Source organism: Mus musculus, chromosome 8 (genome assembly GCF_000001635.26).
Source record: "Mus musculus strain C57BL/6J chromosome 8, GRCm38.p6 C57BL/6J".
Lineage (NCBI taxonomy): Eukaryota > Metazoa > Chordata > Mammalia > Rodentia > Muridae > Mus > Mus musculus.
Genome location: NC_000074.6, coordinates 103554802 through 103572441, shown reverse-complemented (window position 1 = coordinate 103572441; position 17640 = coordinate 103554802). Strand labels below are relative to the sequence as shown.

Below are 17640 nucleotides of genomic sequence, written 5' to 3'. Positions count from 1 at the left end.
ATTTTGGGAGACTGTTTATCAGTGCACCCAAGAGTCATAAATATTTTTACATACCTTTACCACCAAATAGCAGTTCCAGGAATTGCTGCAAAAAGAAAGGCTTTTAGAAGGGGAATGATTCAAACAGAGGCATCAGAGTAATTTACAGAGCTGAAACTAAGAAACAACTTCAACGCCAATGGGAGCAGGTTTATGTAAATGACTGCAGATGTGTAATGGAATACCTCGGCAATTTAAAAAAAAAAGGGGGGCTAAAGACAAAGCCTAGACAGGAAGTCTCAGTGATGGCAAGTAGAATGCTAAAAACACTATTCTGTGCACACTTAGACTAAAATGATACCGAGTGATGTCTTTACTTACCAAGTAAGAGTGGCCGGGATCAAAAAGATGTGAGTACATTTGCTTTGCTTTGGTGGTTTTCAATTTATCTTATCTATGCAGAATCTCCCCATGGTTTGAATCCTTTTAATAGATCTGCGAGGCAGCTTCTATTACCTGCTTCTTGAATGAAGGAAACAGTAAGTGTTTTACCCAACCACATGCCGAGAAGAGAGTAAGCCTTAAGTGACCATGGAACCTTTAACAGCTCGGGTCTGGTGGGGGGGATGACTTCATGTCACTGGGCTATGCTGTGGGAGCCCAGCGTTCTTGCTTAGCTTCCTTAACCTGATGGGAGGTTTTTTTTTTTTTTTTTTTTTTTTTTTATCCATTATGTGCTCTCTCCATGACGCACTCCCTTATCACAGGCCTAGATTGGCAAAGCCATCTCATCACAGACTGGGATCTCCAAAGGGTGACATGTATCCGCTGAGGAATTTTGTTATAGTGATAGAAAAATGACTGACGTACACCACGAGGAGAAGAGAACATGAGCTCAGTCGCCTAACAGACTTCGGGGAGTCTGGTTTCAAGACTACAGCTGTGGGATGCTTGCTTCATGGCAATTGATGACTGAAGGACCGGAAGTTGGACATTTAAGTAGCAAACAACTTAGCACAGAGTGAGTACTTACTTAACGCATGGGATCCAGAAGAGACATAGTGCATTTTGGCCCTCTGAGGGGCCTTCTGCTTCAACAGGTCAACGTCTCTGTGGAAGTAGATTGATCTGCAAACCTGGCCAGCGATCCTGACTCGGGAGGCCTGCCCAGAGAGCAGGCTTGCTGTTGCAGAGCAGAGTGGGCATTGTCCCCACTGAAAGGACAAATCCTTTAGAAGCCAGCAAGTTCTAGCCACGGGTTGGTAATTGCCCCGCCTCCTGCTAGCGCTTCCATTCTTGGCTCCCACAATACAGTTCAGTCTCATGCTCGTTTTTTAGCTCCCTCAATGGGGCCTGACACAGGACAGCCATCTGTATTGGGATCATAGGCAACCATGACTTTCCCACAGTTGACGTCCACACTGCCGTGGCCTCTGTTCAGCCTGTCACCAACTCTTCTTCAGATCATTACGATGGCCCCCTAAGTAGTCTCCTAGCATCTTGGCTTACATGCCTCTCTTCCATTCTCTGCAGCAGGCAGTAGGCCATCTCTAGAGTACAAACTGAGTCCTTTCCCTTCACTTTTTTTAAACAGTCACAGGCTTCCAACTGCTGCACAGCAGAATTTCTCAAACTGAATTGATGAGCTTTTGCTAGAGAGGCTGGAATGAGATTCACAGTCTAATACAATGGGGAAAGCCCTGGTTAAGCACACGTAACCAGGTGTTTTTAGTACATTGGTTACAGGGTTTCTCAGAACCTTTTGTAAGCTGAAGCAAGCTGTGGGTCTCCAAAGGGATACTGTAAAATCAACCATTGATAATACATTTGCCTTCTTGGCAGGCTGTCTTTGGTTCCATTGAGCTAGTGTTCAGAACAGCTGAAGAGCCTCTGAGTTCTTCAGTAGGTACAGATTTGTTGTGGCTGTTGTTTGACCTCCTGCTCATCTTTCCAGCTCAAATTCCTGTATTGCTCTCAAATTCTTGCTTTCTGATAGCTCAGTTGCCTGTACACCTGTACTTCTAGCTGGAAGTTTTACTCGCTCTGCTCTTTCATAGCCTGCTTAATTCTTATTTACCCTTGGGACCTCAATACAACCTTGGCTTTGCTGGGAGATGCTCTCCCGTGCTGACCTATCCAACTCTATGATGGCTGAATCAGGCACCCACTCTTCAACATCCCATGGTTTTCCATTATAGTGACTTACACATAATCTTTATATATATATATATATTTTACACAGATCTCTCTATGTAGCTTTGAACCCTATAATCCCTCTCTCACCTCCAGATGTTGGTATTACAGCTCTGATCCACCACACGTGGCTGCTTCACAAACCCTAATAACTGCCCGTTAGTCTTTTCATCCATTGTGCTTTTTCCTTTAATTAGGGCTGGCCCAGTTACTTAGTGACTAATAATGAAGTCAATGCTTACTGACCAAATGAGCACAGGTTTGGTGAGCATTCCTTATCTGAAATGCTAGAGACCAGAAGCATTTTAGTCTAGAGAGGGATTAAAAACAACAACCACCACAGTATTTGGAAATATTGCACAAGTGTTATGATATCTACATATGTATTTTGTGGAGGGGTCCCAGGTCTAGTCACAAAATTCATTCATATTTTATTTAGACCTCAGACACATCGCTTGAGGGTAAGTTCATATACTATTGTCAATAATTAGGTACATTATTAAAAGTTCAGCAGTGTGTAATTCTCTACTTGTGGCATCATGTAAGTATTCAAAAACTTTCAGTTTGGGGAGTATTATATATAGATTTATTGATTTATATCTATCTATCATCTATCTAGCTATCTAGCTATCATCATCTATTATCTGTTTGGGTTTGTGGCTGAGATCAAAATAACCAACATAAACAATATGAGGGAAGAAGCACTTATTTTAGCTCACAGTTTCAGATCATTCAACCGTTACTTTCTTGGTTTCCTGAGCACAGGAGGAGCAGCACTAGTTTGGGAGTGCTGCTTCTCATCTCCTGAAAACAGGAGGTAGGAGGCAGAAATTTTGAGGAGTAAGGCACTCTTAAGGACCTGTTCCTAGGCCTTTCCTTTAGTGTGGACTCACACTATGGTTCCCAAAAACCCCAGAAACATTGTCAGTGGCTGAGAAAAAGCTCCCAACACCTGAGCCACTGATCCAATCCCTAAGAGGAGATACAACCCTCACCGGGAAACAGCAGCTTTTCTAAGTATCATTGTCATTAGAATGAAGGATTGCCACAGGGCAAGCACTCCTGGGGATGATACTTTCTTAGGAGTCCATGCATTCATTCAGGATCCATCAGTGGCTCCCTTTCTGACCTTTTCCCCTGCAGCTATCCCCAGCAAAGCTGGCTCCTGAGACCACGACAGTTTCTGTGAGCAAACCTATAACAGTTAGCCTTATTCTTGGAGGATCTGGACTTCACAGTTGTCAGAAGGTGATTTTAAAGAAAGTAAGTAAACTGCAGAGCTCTGGTGGTCTTTCTGTGTGTGAGCAGATGGAACCAGAGAAGCTGTAGGGAGGGAGAGGGAGGAAGGCAAAAGCCTAGGCATTATTGGCGAGGCAGCAAAGATGAGGGGATGTAGTGGCCTGTATTCTAAAGCTCTTTTAGGTGTCTCTTTTCAGCCTGGTTAAGGCCCGGCTACCTTGTCTGCCTTTGAATTGTGTGTCTATTGTTACAATAAACTTTCTAATCTCAGCTCAGTTTATTTGAAGGGGTTTGGGCTTTGTGTTTTCCCATGCAGCTTCCAGTGAACAACAGCTAGTTCTTTCTCCTTGGGAAACCTGAAATGCCGGTAGGCCTCTCAATATGCATCTCTGTCACAGCCGCATTGTGAATATTAATGGCAGTACTTAAGCAGGTCGATCGCACATTGAGAATATGAAATATGTGTGTAGCTTGAAAACAAATGATTGTCAACATAGCGTCTGGGCTGAATTAGTCTCTCCCAGATTGTCACACCTGATGGGAGGGGAAGCTAAGGCAATGCATTTATGCCAGACTGTATGGATCTCAAGGTCAAGACCAAGATACACAGTTTTAGGAAGGTGCTTTCCCACTAATGATTTGTTATCATTTACTTGACTCGCGGGTGGATTTATAGAGAGGAAAATGTTAATAAAAGGCCCTCGGAGCTCTGTGGCTGCTTTGCTGAGTTGTCATTTCATTAAGCAAATTCGAGACAACGTAATTGCTACAAGATTCTACATATCTGCAAATGAACTTGTGAATTTATTTGGGAAATGAATGGGTTTTAACTTGGCTTGTTGAATTAATTCTGTCTTCCTTTTTTTTTTTTCCAGAAGATGTTCTGACGACGAGTTTCTAATAGCTCCAGCAGGCATCCCAAACAGTTTATTTATTCTCAAGCAGATTGCAGATGGATAAATTCTGACTCTGTCATGTCGCGATGCTATGACCGTATCTGGGTCTTAGTCTCCTCATTCGTCCAATGGGATAGTAATCCTTAATTCATATGGCTACTCATAGGTCTGCCGATGAGCATCTGAAAAGCGAGCATTCAGGGTTGGGAAGAGAAGTCAGTCAGCAAAGTGCTTACTGTGAAAACCCAAGGACCCAATTCTCACCCACATTTAACAAAACAAAATGGGTGTAGTGATTTGCAATCCCAGTGCTCGGTGTGGGGGGAGGAGAGTGGGAGGGGGGGACTCCTGAGGTTCGATGGCCTGCCAGTCTAGGCAATGTGGTGAGCTCCAGATTCAGTGAGAGGACTCTGTAAGAGAACGTTAAGGTGGAGAAATGACCGAGGAAGACCCAAAGTCAACCTCTGGCCTCTACCTGCCCTTATCAGAATATATATATATATGTACCTGTACATCCTTATTCACATACACATGTAAGAACATATACACATACAAAAAGGTTAATGGGCAGTAATTAGCACTTATTATTTTATAGTCTAGATTTATTTATGTGTGTGCATGTATGCCATAGCATGTTATGTATGGGAGCCATAGCGTGGATGTGGAGTTCAGAGGGCAACCTGTAGAATCTCAGTTTGCTTTTTTCTCACGTTAGTGCTAGGGCTGGAACTTTAGTGCTAGGGCTGGAACTCAGGCACCCAGTCTTTACCACCTGAGCCATTTTTTCCAGCCTTATTATTTTTCATTTTAAAATGTCATGAGTGTTGCTATAAGAGCAAAAATGTTTACACACATGCTAACAAGTGTGAATGTGTGACCACCATTTGTAGTTTGGGGTGTCTGGTAGACAGGGCTGGGGAATAGAGACCAGATGTCATCAAAGCAAAACGACCCCAGGCTTCACCCTGACACAGAGTATTTGACGCAGGCAAGATCCAGACGTGAATCTGAACACAGCGAGAATACCTCACACTCTTCAGCTGCCTGAATAGTCTTGTGCTTGGAATATCTATATTTTTGACTGTTTTATAGTATTCTAATCCCCTCTTTTAAAGTCCAAGAGGAGCAGCCTACCTTGGAAGGCAGTATGCACCGGGTTTGATGAAAACCTTTTGGCACTTTAGTTTGATTACTTTCTATTTGTTTTTCGTCTGGCTCATCTTCTTAGCACCTGGAGGTAATGATATCACCACATAATACCAATGCCTCCCCCCCCCCCGCGACCCCTCGTTTAACTCATTTATTCAACAAATCAAGCACTTTAAGGACTTTAGGACTCACCCTCCAATGGTGAACAACAAATATTTGCTCTCATAGAGTTTACATTTTATTGGAGGAATAAATGGGATAGTGACCATTTCAGAAAGTAAACTACAGAGCATATTACCATGATAACTGATGTTGGTGAACAGGATAGATCAGAGAAGGAGAACTTGATGTGTCCATTCATAGTAGACTGGCTGGGAGCTGCAGAAATGGCTTAGCAGTTAAGAGCAGTTGCTACTCTTGTAGAGGACCTACGGTGGGGTTCACAACAGAGAGTTTTAAGTTCACAATCATCTGTAATGATTGCTCTAGAAGATCCAATAACCCTGGCCTTCTTGGACACCTGTACTCATGTGTGCCCATGCAAACACCCCCCTCAAACACACATACACACACTCACAATTAAAAATAACAAAATGTGAGACTATGCCGGGGTCTAGCAAACACAGAAGTGGATGCCCACAGTCAGCTAATGGATGGATCACAGGGCTCCCAATGGAGGAGCTAGAGAAATTACCCAAGGAGCTAAAGGGAACTGCAACCCTATAGGCTGAACAACATTATGAACTAACCAGTACCCCGGAGCTCTTGACTCTAGCTGCATATGTATCAAAAGATGGCCTAGTCGGCCATCACTGGAAAGAGAGGCCCATTGGACACGCAAACTTTATATGCCCCAGTACAGGGGAACGCCAGGGCCAAAAAGGGGGAGTGGGTGGGTAGGGGATTGGGGGTGGGTGGGTATGTGGGACTTTTGGTATAGCATTGGAAATGTAAATGAGCTAAATACCTAATAAACAATGGAAAAAAAAAAGAAAAAAAATAACAAAAATGAATGCTTTGATGTAGTGTTTCTGGGTAGTATTTGAATGGAGACTAGAAGAAAACAAGGTGATACCCACTCAGAGATATGAGTGCCGGTTGGGAATCAACATCCTAAGGTGGAAGAGGGTGAAGAGTATGAGCAACCATGAGGAGGCTGAGGTGGCTACAGTGATGTTAATGGGAGGCAGAGAGACGGGTGATGAAGGCGGAGCAGGCAGCAGATGTGAACGGACCTTGGACCATTTGATGTTGAGACTTTGGCTTTGATCCTGCTATGCTTTGAATAGGAAGTACTCTGCATAGCACCCTCCTGGGTGCTGAGTGCTAAGTCCCCAGCTGGTGGTACTACTTTGGAAGGGTATGGAAACCTTCAGAGGTGGGATTTAGCTGGAGGAAGTGAATCATTAGGGGTGGGTTTTAGAGGTCTCTTACTAACCGCCCCTTCCTCTTATCTGTGCTTCCTGGTCACCACAATATAGATTGTTCTATTCCTGTCATATTGGATTTATGCTTCTGAAATGCAGCCATCTTTTCTGTCAAGTTTTTTGGTCCCAGTGATGGAAAAGTAACTAATTCGGGCCCCGAGTATGGAGGTGAATTAGTGAAATTCATCTAGAGTGATTGAGGGCTTTGATTCAGCTTGGCAGGGCCACCTTGACTGACACCACCCCACCCTTGAGCTACAGCACCCCCAGGAATGTGACAGTGGAGACTGGAGTCGGGGTACTGAATCTTTTATTTTATTTCATTTGAATTAACTTAAATTTAAAAATCATTACTTGATTCAGATATTGGAAAACTTTTATAACTGCATTTAGAACAACTCGAATACATGAATCTTAGTTCTTTAGCTGTCAGTTTATGAGACCTAAATATAGACCAGGTATTTCCGATAAAAATTTACCATCTAAACTGAAATATGGCATAATTACTGAAGACACTGGATTGCAAAAGCAGAGAATGACATGTATTTTTAGACTAATGTTGAACTAATTATATTTTGAACACATTGGGTTTGATAAAATAAAATAACAAGGGTTTCACCTGTTTCTTTTTGCTTTCTTAAAAATGAATCTACTAGAAGATTTAAAATTAAAGACATGATTCACATTCTATTTCTATCAGAGGGGGTTGACTTAGGAAAAGTCTTCCACCTACCTGGCAAGCACATATTAATAGGATATTTAATTCATTCATCAGGAATGTATGGGGCACTTGCAGAGGATAGAGCACAGTGCACAGAAAGGAAAACACAAGGGTTCTCTGACCTTGTGAGACTTAGGATGGAAGACACAGAAAATTATACTTCTGCTTTTAGGATTTGGATAACAAGAACCCTGCATATTCTCCTGGATGCTGACTTCTCGGTCCCCAGCTGGGGGCATTAATTTGGAAGGGAACAGAGACTTTAGGAGGTAGGATCTAGCTTAGGAAATCATATGTCCGTGTTTAGATACATACATGTTTGGTAAAAAGAGTTAATGAATAAGGAGGCCACGCACTTGAAAACAATGAGGAAACAAAGACTAAAATGAAGAGAGACCATGGTGAGAGAAAACAGCACATTAGCCAGGGCCCTTGCAACTTAGGTCAGCTGTGAAGGAAGAGTCTCTGTGAAGGGGAGAGATTAACACTGGCAGGAAGGTAACTGTCTAAATTGACACTGAAGTGTTCCCTATCCACCCTTCACCATGCCGGAAAGATGAGTTACCAATATCTCTGTTCTTCTGGGCAAGGCATTTAGCTATCTAGAAAACAATTTCCATGAAATAAGAAAAGGGCTGGACCTGAGTCACAGGTTTTTGTGGGGTTTCTGCTCTGGGTCAGGGGCACATAATCTCCCGGTAAGGACTTCAAATGTTGCTCCTTTGAGAGATGGAAGAGCTGTACAGGTGCTGGTTTCATCAAGTTTAGATGAAAAAAAAAAAGAAAGAAAAAGAAAAGAAAAGAAATAAAACATCAAGGAGGCAAACAGGAACTCAGTGTTCTGAGGTCTGGATGAATAATACCCACAGGAGAATGGTAATTAACACCCATGGGCAGAGACCCAGGAATGACAGAAGATACAGCAGAGGAAGAAGGCAGTGCTTAGAGGTTGTGAGGAGCGGGTGTGGCGGCAATCCCAAGAAGGTGCCAGGGACTGCAGCTAAGTCGTATGACTTGCACCTGACTTCCTCATATAAGCCACAAACATCTTGAGAGCTGCGCAGGTGTACCAGGATACTGGTGAATCCATTTTGATGGAGATATGCCCCTGCTGCCCTGATTAGCTGAAGCTGCGTGCCTGGTGAAGTGGCGTGGCCTGCTGTGCGTGGATGGGAACTGAGAGTATAAAAGAGTGAGAGGCCCAGGGTTTGGGGGAGATATAAACAAGGGAGATATAAACAAGAAGAAACAGGACTGAGTAAACGTGTGCAGAAGGATCCTGTTGCAGCGTCGTTCTTCCTGGCCAGTTGGGCGCGTGCAAGAAGAGGTGATGATCTATAGGAGTTCTGGCTGAGTAGAATGAACAGTGGGGTGCTGAGGGCAGGAAGGGAGGTTGGGACTGGTGACCAGAATTGACTATACATTCCCAATGGGTCTGGTTTCTTGGGTTCTAATTCACTGAATCAAGAGTCTGAACAATAAATGAGGTCTAAAGATAAACCAGGAATCCCCAACAGAAGTCTGTTGCTAGAATTGAGATAATCTGTAATTATAAAATCTCTCTGTGCCAGCATCTATAACTTATGAGAGAATAGATAAGGGAAAGAATATCTTGATTGTTTTTGATGTTTACTGTATGTTGAAGTCTTAATACTTTGGTTGGGCTAATAGGATATATTGATATTAATTTCATCTGGTTATTTTGTAGTTAGGGAGAACATGTAAGTAGATAGAAAAATTTAAATGACAGATATGACTCCCACTGTGTTTTCCTGGAGACCATGGCTGCTTGTCGTCTTGATGTGTCTTAGTTAGGGTTTTACTGCTGTGAACAGACACCATGACCAAGAAAACGCTTATAAGAAGGTTCAGAGGTTCAGTCCATTATCATCAAGGCAGGAACATGGCAACATCCAGGCAGGCTTGGTGCAGGAGGAGCTGAGATTTCTACATCCTCTCCATTTGAAGGCTCCTAGCAAAATACTGGCTTCCAGGCAGCTAGGACTAGGACATTAAAGCCCACACCCACAATGACACACCTTCTCCAACAAGGCCACACCTCTCAATAGTGCCACTCCCTGGGCCAAGCAGACACAAACCATCAGAGGATGTAAGATCTGCACAGCCCAGCCCAGCTTTCTTCTCTGAGGAAGTCTTTAGAAGACTTTAGAGTGAGTCTTCTAGAAACCCATATAGTGATGCAGTACACTATAAGTACATTGAAGGTATTGGAGCCACAATAGATGCCCAACCACAGGTTACTATCACATTAAATTCAGCCTTCTCCTTAAAGAGAAACATGGTTCCAAGCTCACATGAACTCGATTTATTTCCAACAACAGCCTTTGTTTGCTGTCCCTTGTTACTCTAGTGTGAAGTGGAAATTCTTACTCTAATTTTGAAAATCGCATATGTGGGATATCTGGTTGGTAGTCACATGGAATAGACAAGGGTCAACCTTGGATAGTAAGAAAATAGTGATTGTGTTGAATCCTTGACACGAGTGCAGAAAGGAACCTAGTTCTCTCCTGTAACACTGATGGAAATTGAGATGTAGAGAGAGTAGAGATTTGTACAAGGTCATGTGATCAACTGCTTTTCATCATTAGTTCCTTTCTAAATGAAATCACATGGGGTAAAGTTAGTCCTCATCCATCTGAGGCCAGGCAGATATGAACTAACATACTTCTAGTTCATTACTGAGTCAAAAAAACAAAAACAAAAACAAAAAATCCACAAGATTTATTGAACACTGACCTTGGGTTAGGAAAAAGGCTGATGATGTAGTCCTTGCCAGGTTAAGATTCACTGTTTTCTTCCTAAATCAATAAACGTGCCCACACTCCTCTTCCTTCTGGTCTACAGAGACTTCCTGGAGGCCACAGCTGCACACCTGGCTTTCTTCCCACAAGGAAGCCAGCAGCTGCAGACCTTTTCTGCTATCCTTGAGCACAGGCTGGGCTGGGTTGGGCTGGGCTTGGAGGACTCAGCCATGGATGATCTTCTCAAAGGTTCAGAGCTGAGAGTTGGGGAGTAGATTATGAGGGCACTGCCCTAGGTAAAGGACCTCCCACATTCTGTTTATAAACATGTCTCTTGCTGTCTGGGTCTTTTCTTCACACTGGCACTAGCCTACATTCTGGGAAGCCAAGTCATGTTACACACACGCACACACACACACACACACACACACACACACACACTTCTTTTTAATGCATTCCATGTCAATATTTTAAAAATGTACAGTGGAGTAAAGGGCTCAGTGGCTGTGGACTGGGGCATTGACGAACATGGGTACGGTAACACATAAGAGGCAGGATGGACTCTTGGTTCTTGTCTGCTGTTGCCCGTGGTTCTAGGTTTGCTGACAGTGTTTCATATCCCTAAAAATTACATTCTTTATCTGAAAATAAATCTGCTAGAATGATAGCCATAGTTGATGTTCGTGGGTCTGCAATATATAAATGATTTTTATTGCTAATTTCCATTTCTTTATACTAAGCATGTTCTTCACAGCATTACATTAATTTATAAGAATGATAGTTGAGCAAAAAGATTTTATTCTTTTTCTCCTAAAAGATCTAAGGATTTCCATGGAACAGATTGCCAATCTGGAACTAAGATGGCCTCAGCTGAAGACCACACTACCTAACACTACATCCTTTATTCTCTGACCCCACATCTTCATCAGAAAACAAACAAACATGACAATCTGAAGATTTTATGTAACTTATTTTATTCAAATATTTGTGCTGGCTAGTCTTATGTCAATTTGACATACAATCTAGAGTTATCTGAAAGAAAAGAACCTAGTTGAAAAAAAATGCTTCTGTAAGATCCAACTATAAGGCATTTTCTTAATTATTGACCTATTGGGAGGGCCCAGGCCATTGTGTGTTCAATCCATGGGCTGGTGGTCCTGGGTTCTATAAAAAAGAAAGCTTAGTGTGCCATGAGAAGCAAGCCAGTAAGTAGCACCCCTCCATGGTCTCTATATCAGCTTCTCCTCCAGGTTCCTGCCCTATTTGAGTTCCTCTCCCAATCTTCTTTGATGAGGAACAGTGTTGTGGAAATGTAAGCAGAATAAATCCTTTCCTCCTCAATTTGGTTTTCAGCCATTGTGTTTTGACAAAGCAATAGAAATTCTAAGACTGTATCAGAAAATCAATCAATAGGCTAGAGAGTAATAAAGGGGAGGATGGGAGCTCTCTGATTCTGGTTCTCCGGTCTTTACTAACACCCCTCAGATCCATGTCCAGTCTCTGTTCCCTCACCCTTTGGTCCTCACCTCAGACCATGTGCTTTGTCTGCATGCGATTCCTCCACCTGCGATTTTCACTTTTTGTGCATTCTTGAATATATGACAGTGAGGATTCTCAGAGCTTGGATGGGAATTCAAATCTCTGAACTCATCATTTCCTTCAACTGCTTTGTCCAGAAATATTAGAAGCAACTGAGTCAATTTCATTGTGTCTATCAGTTTGCTAGGGTGTTTGAAATTATACACACAGCCAGCCAGCGCCTTGCATTTCTAAGTGGCTGATTAGGACTATCTAACATATTTTGTATATCTCCATTGATGATCATACCATGGGCTACCAGTGCTCTCCTTTACTACAGGAAATGAGTCATTAATATCTTAAAACAGAATCATATTGGGGAGTCAACTCTCAAACCATAAGGGTCAGTTCAGAAGGATTGTCTTTAAATTCTCCAGTTCTTTATAAAAACATGTAGCACAAGGAATGAATGAGCCCTTGAAGATTTCTTTGCTGTCTACACAACATATTAGTCAAGACTAGATCCACAACTTTTGGCTAGCAGTGCAGGGATGGTGGGGTGAGTGTCAGAAGTGAGTAATGTAAACCTGACTTGTAATAAAGAAAAGGAAAACTGGGTGTGAGTCAGCGTGGGGAATCTCTATCCCAGTGTTCATGAAAACAGATTCATAAACCATCAACCACTGCAGGAGAAGATGCCCAGCAGACAACATCTCACAGTTATTACTATCAGTGGCAAACATTGGCGAGGATGAAGGATGTGTGAAACCTTTTGCACTGTTACTTCTAATATAAGTTGGTATAGTCATATTTGAGAGCTGTTTGGGAACACTTAGATGTTATATTTTAAGCTTGTAGTTGTACTTCTAGGTATATGGACCTAGAATAAGGAGACACCCGCAAGAATGGAGATCACAGCATCATTTATGGTAGCAAAGTTGGTACCTACCTAAATACCAAGAGAAAGGTATATGGCAGAAAATTGTTATGTACTGTGCAATAAATCTCCCCAAATACCACTTAACAGCAGAGAAGCAAGTTGCTGAGGATATATGTGGTATGATATAATTTATATGATAATTAAAATGTAGGAAATAGAACCATAAATTGTCTTTATGTTCATACTGTATTCTTATTACCTTCAGGTGTGTTCATTTAGCTGCCATATACAAGTCCTTGAGTTTTAAATTTCAATAATTGTAAATTTTAAATCCTAGAATTTCTACTTAGTTCAATTAAACACCTGCCTGTTTGTTTTCTTTATCTTTTGTTATTTTCCAAAATGTTTTCAACTTCCTATTTCCCATTTCTTTCAATATTGTCTGTCTTATATGTGCATATATTTATTCCATTTTGATCATTTTGCTTTAATGTGGAAAGGGTTGGCTATATCTGCAAAATTTCCCAAGCTTTCTTCCCCAGTGTTTCTTCTTTCCTAATCATAATCCATTAGATTTTTACTGTTTTTTTTTCCTCAGTTTTCATTTCTTAATTTTATAACTAAGGAGCCTCATTGGAAGTAACTTTTCTTTTCAACAGAAAGTTTTGCATTCTCTTCTTCAGGGTACCCAGAGGCAGGTGCTAAACTCAGGCACCATCTCTTGGCTTTGGAGTGTATGCATCTCTGAGATGGAGCACTTCCAGAGTCCACCTTTACATTCAATAGGGAAAGTAGTCAGGACTTCCCCAGGAAGACACACTCAGCAGAGGGAGGAAGGACTAGTGATTTTCTCCCCACCTCACCCCCATCCCTGCAGCCTAAAATAAATACTTTCCAAAGGTCTTTGCCAGAGTGGTTGTTTCCTGACTCAGTCTGTTATTGAAGGTGCAGTCCTGAAGGTGCTCTACTTTCAGTGGAGTTATCCATCTTCTGTCTGATCAAGGTCACCAGTTCTTATCTCCTTTCCCCCTTTCCATCCCCATTTCTTTTTCCCCTCCTGTTTCCTTCGCCCTCTCCTCTTTCTCTACTCCTCCTCCCCTCCTCGTTTTCCTTTCTTCTTCTTCCTGCTTCATCTCTTTCACCTTTTCTCCTTGCCTTCCTTTTTTTCCATCTCCTCCCCTTCTTCCTTCCTCCTCCTTCTCACCCTCCATTTTCTCCACTCCTCTTCCTTCCCCACTCCATTTATTCAGCCTCCTGCCATCCCATTCTTCCTCCCCTCTCTTTTTCTACTCCTCACTTCCCATTCTCTTAATTTCCCCTTCTCTCTTTCTCAACCTCATTTGCTCTGTCCCCTCTCCTCCTCTCCTCCTCCTCCTCCTGTCCTTCTCCTCCCCCTCCCCAACTCCTACTCCCACACTTCTTTTTCCCTCCTTTTTCTCTTCTAACTTTTGCTTTCTCAGGGTCTTTTTCTTCCTTTTATTTGTGGTTTTCAAGGACACTGTATACCTGTATATAAGTATTGTCCCCACTCTTGTTTGCTGATTTTATTTCACTTTTAGCCACTATGACTTCCCCTCTTTTAAAACAGAGATTGTTGATGCGGGTGGCGGGAGAGTTTTGATTTTGTTTTGTGGTAAATGCTTTGGGTGGACTGAACTTCCTAGGAAAAGCTCCACCTACACTGAAGACTCTGCAAGGCTGACTGGCTGGTGAGAAGTTGGATTGTGGGGAGGTCGGAATGTTGTCGATCCAGAGTAAAAATGAACCTCAATCTATTTTTAATTCCCTTAAAATTCATTTAGTGCCTATTGTTCTTGTCTGGCCCAACATACTTAGAGCTATTTTGGTAAGACCTTTGGAGTTCATTAGCTTAGCTAAGAATATCGACAGATAGCATAAGTTTCTACAGAAGAGATTTCCTGGCTTTGCTATGCCCTACCAACATGATGTTTCCCTCTTCATGTATGACCTCTTTCATATACTGTCTGTGACGGTAACAGTGTGTGTAGCTGCTTCCATGCTAGGCCATATTAGTCAGGGCAACACAAATCCAGGGTTCTAGGCGAGATTCATTCAGATTTAGCTCAGAATAAACTCTTTCTTTTTCTCTTTAAAGCCAGAGCTGTGGTTTGCACTGATATTTGTAACAGGACTTTTCAACGCTTCATTATATCTGTTCTCCAGATTATCTAAAGCAGAAGACACCCATCTCTTCTGTACAGTGTTTATTTTTATAGACACATACATGCATGCATTTGTTAAGTTTCAGATATTTAAAACATCCGGACATAATAGAATGTTTAAGACAGAAAGTTGTTCTGAAAAGGATAAAAGTAAAGGAATTAAGGGGAGAGAGATATAGAGGCTTCAAAATTATCAGTAATACATTTTTAAAATAGAAATCATAAGTAAAGATAAGAGAGAATACCAAGATGTCTTATGAAGCTGTGCAGTTGTGTGCCTTGGGCTTATTACATTATGGTCAATATGGTCTATTGAAAATACTTCACAGGTAGATAAAGAAAGCCAGGAAAGACAAAAGGAAGGAAACACAATCCCAAGTAGAGGCAGGAATGGGGAAGTAGTGGGTGCCATCAGACCCTGGGTGCTAGGACCCCTCTGCTGCCATGGACACCAGGAGCTTAGTTTGTTGCACACACTGTCACTTCTACCCACTGCCAGTTTTCATGTCACTATCCCCTGCTCAGTTGTGTGCAGGGACACTCACTGGCAGAGCCCCAGTGACATAGTTTACCTGTGACACAGGAAAGGAGGGGATCTTGGTGTTTGACTGTGAATACTGAGACTACATCTCTGTGTCATGAAGGGAGATCCCTTTAAGGACACAGAGGAGATAGAGGTTTAAATAATAGATGATCAAAAATTAAACCCTAAAAGCTACCTTGCCTATGACCAATGAACCTTTGCTTCAAGATCTTGACCACTGACCAGGTTCCTGCACAAGACTCTCTTCCTTCTTTTCTGCCTATCCTGCTTTGTGCCAGAGGGGTAACGATTCTCACCCCTAAAGTATGGGTGGCAACATCTTGGACTCACTGTTCTACAAGGAAAGCTAGAGACAACTCGAAGATTCAAATTCAGACTGAGTTCACACTGACTTGAGTCTGGATTCTTTCTTCTGAGACTTTTTTCTTCCCAGACAAAACTAAGAAAAACACTTTCGCTGTGTATGCCTGCCCCTTTCTTATCATTTCAGCCTCAGGGGCAGTCTTATTCTGTAGTAGTGTGTGCTTTTCCAGGAGGGCAAGGTTAAAGAAAGGACTATCTTTTCCTTTGTTGTACTACAGCAAACTCATTTGATAGGCTATCTAGTTTTAATAATGGGGATGTACTAAGAGATCTCCCTGGATACCATAGCAAATAAAGACTTATGTAGGAGAAGCATTTTCCCAAAGCTAGCTATAAAGCCCCCCACCCCCAATTTGGTGTGAATGGGGGAAAATATCTTATCTGAGACATTAGGAGCTTTTCGGATGGCTCTGTTTAAATATATAACTCATAGGTTCACAAATAAGATAGGATAATGATCTGCTGTTTGTGATTATCAATGTGGGAGGGAGTGTGGCCAGCATGTGACTGTTTCTGGGCAGCCAAGCTGTGTTTTAATGTCATAGAAATAGCCTGTGTCAAGCACTAAGCCTTCCGCATACTGGTTTGGCTCACTGCATCTGCAAGGCCCAGAAATTGGTTCCACATTCTCAAAATTAAAATTCAAGAAGAGACATCTTTTATTTCTCCCGCTTTTATGTTGCAGACACAATATACTCTGGTGACAAATGCAGGTGAACTGACTTTTGTTTCTCTCCACAATGGTTGCATCCAGCAGCAAAATAACATCTTGGCAATCAGAGACGAGAATAAGCATGATGTCTGATCCTGAACTTGAAACTGCCTAACTGCTGCCAAATGCCCTTCCGTTCAATCACGTACCTACTTTCCATCCTTCTCTTCCTTCTTGTTTCTGCTAAATCTTCATTTACCTGTTAGAGTCATAGCTCATTAGGGGGCTGTTTTGGAACATACTGAAAAGAAAGGGGCCATATTTCATTCGTCAATATTCTACCTCCAGGCTCTTAAGCACTCATTTGAAGCCTCTAGTTTTTGTCTCCTAGAAACCCAAGATGCAGGATGCATATTGGTCTATCTCATTTTTAATGCAGAAGTCTAAGGCCTATGGATCCATCCCGGAGAGCGGGGATCTTGCCTAGTTTATAAGTCACAGTAATAACTATAGACTTGTGCATTTTTTATGTCCCTCAAAATTTAGTATCAGTATATGTTATTTAATTAAGCTTATTAGAAGATAGATTTCATATAAAATTACATTTATTTATTATGTGTGCATGTGTGCCAAGGCACATGTGTGGAGATAAGAGTCAATTCTCTCCTTCTACTTTGTCAGGCTCCAGGATGTAACTCAGTCTTCACAGTAAGTTCCTTTATCTGTTGAGTCTTCTCATTTTCCTCAGAGATGAAGGGAGTCTTAATGAAGATGATAGAGTGGGGGGAAAGCCTGAGGGTTCAGTGTGGGGAGAAGGTGGCTTATTGTGTGTGTGTGTGTGTGTGTGTGTGTGTGTGTGTGTGTGTATGAGGTGACTTAGAAGAGCAGAACAAAGGGTTAGTTTAGGAATTTTGGAATCAGAAGGCCTTTTTCAAAAGCCAAGTTGAAAAGTCAACTTGTAGATCTTGTGAAACTAAGGGTGGAATTTAAGGGGACAAGAGGGGAGGTCATGGAACGTAGGCCAACCTGAAAAATACAGATAGGTTCCTTTAAGAAGGGTTGCACCTTATTGAAGCAAAAGGAGGGGTTCATGTCACCCCACCCACCCCAATGTCCACCAAAAGGTTGCAAGGA

General features: G+C 42.1%; 1 long non-coding RNA gene across 2 annotated transcripts; it reads left to right on the top strand.

Moving 5' to 3' along the window:
- The first annotated feature begins 785 nt into the window (after positions 1-785).
- Positions 786-4386, top strand: Gm32642. Of its 2 annotated transcripts, none has more exons than XR_387965.1 (3): positions 786-1000; positions 3316-3435; positions 4287-4386. It is a non-coding gene; the product is annotated as a predicted gene, 32642 (long non-coding RNA). The 2 variants fall into 2 exon arrangements; XR_387966.1 differs by lacking the exon at positions 4287-4386 and adding an exon at positions 3728-3778.
- Positions 4387-17640: the final 13254 nt, after the last annotated feature.